At 39.9% G+C, this 1,212-nt stretch overlaps 1 protein-coding gene across 3 annotated transcripts in view; it reads left to right on the top strand.

Annotated features, from left to right (window-relative positions):
- LOC105139870 (uncharacterized) overlaps window positions 1-1,212 on the top strand; it is a 3,321-nt gene extending 2,109 nt beyond the window's left edge. For all 3 annotated transcript variants that reach the window (XM_011046499.1, XM_011046500.1, XM_011046498.1), the window contains one exon: window positions 882-1,212. The gene's annotated coding sequence lies outside the window, so the exon portion shown is untranslated. The remainder of the gene's footprint in view (window positions 1-881) is intronic.

The following is a 1,212-nucleotide window of genomic DNA, read 5'->3' as shown; positions in this document are numbered from 1 at the left end:
GGGGGGGGGGGGGGGGGGGATGTCCATGTGATTAACAGCAAATTATAGTTAGCGGTTAATGTTGAATTGAAGTTGCAGAAGGTAGAGCCGTAGAGGGCAGGGATTCGTGCAAGGCGGAATCTGGCTTTGCTTTTTCATGAAAATCCACCTGTTCTTCTAATTTTGTGTTGATAGGACTAAAGTTGCAATATTGCGGCTTCTCCTTACTGCTGCTATATCTGGTAAAACATTCCCTGCGTTGCTTCAGATTTGTTCCCTGCAACAAAAGAATCCCTCTAGCAAGGCTTTCTTTGGCATTGTTTTTTGCTTTTTCAGAATTATTCCGGAACATTAATGTCCTGTTGCTCGATACATATCTATGATGGGTGTATAAAATCTGTTCTGCTAGAGTTAGGACACTCTTGGTTGGACTTCATTACTCGGCAGATTTTGGAAAATCCTTGCTGGGTGCTCGGGGCTTTTGCTTCTTTGTGCTAACATGTTTTGGTTTTCTGAAACTGTGTTCTGAAAATATCAAGAGGGGACAATTTTAACTTATTCGAGGGCAAACGTATTTTGTAAGCTCCTGTAATGCGGTGAGCACTCACCACTTGTTACTCGACAATGAATCTTTCAGTCATAAGAGAAAAGGAGATTATAAATAAATAAATCGGGCCCATGACAGGAAAAGAGCTGTTGATATACGTCGATGGATAGTAAAAGGAGGCTTCCATTTTCCTAAATTTATTACCAACACTGTGTGGAACCAAGTAATTAAACGGATAAATACCTCCAAATCGATGCATAGCAACACCAATCGTGAAGTTTGTAGCAAGTGATCCAACACTTGTACGTACATCAAGAACTCTTGCTTAACGTTACTCTTTCTTCTTATGTTGCAGATAAAGAGCATCGTTACGGAGTGCTGTTAAGAGAGATGGACAAAAATTTGAGACCTGTGCTGTGGTTTCTTTCTTGTGTCACAAATCGAATGTAACCGGATCTTGCAGGGGACGGGATGAAAACTTGCCGGTTAGCCTACAGCTCATTGGCAATTGTGTGGTGTGGTCGTCGTCGTCGTCGTCTGTTTATTGTATTTCTTGTTTTTTCAAGGTATTCTGATTGTATTAGAGTGATTTGTAATTAAGTTTGATGGTAAAAATCCCATACTTTCGAGTGTATATTTATAAAACATAATTTATTGATCAATGAGAAAAGAGGTACATTGACGAA

Source organism: Populus euphratica, unplaced genomic scaffold, assembly GCF_000495115.2.
Source record: "Populus euphratica unplaced genomic scaffold, PopEup_1.0 scaffold185.1, whole genome shotgun sequence".
Taxonomy (NCBI): domain Eukaryota; kingdom Viridiplantae; phylum Streptophyta; class Magnoliopsida; order Malpighiales; family Salicaceae; genus Populus; species Populus euphratica.
The sequence above is the reverse complement of the archived record's forward strand: the minus strand, read 5'-3'. Positions and strand labels throughout refer to the sequence as shown.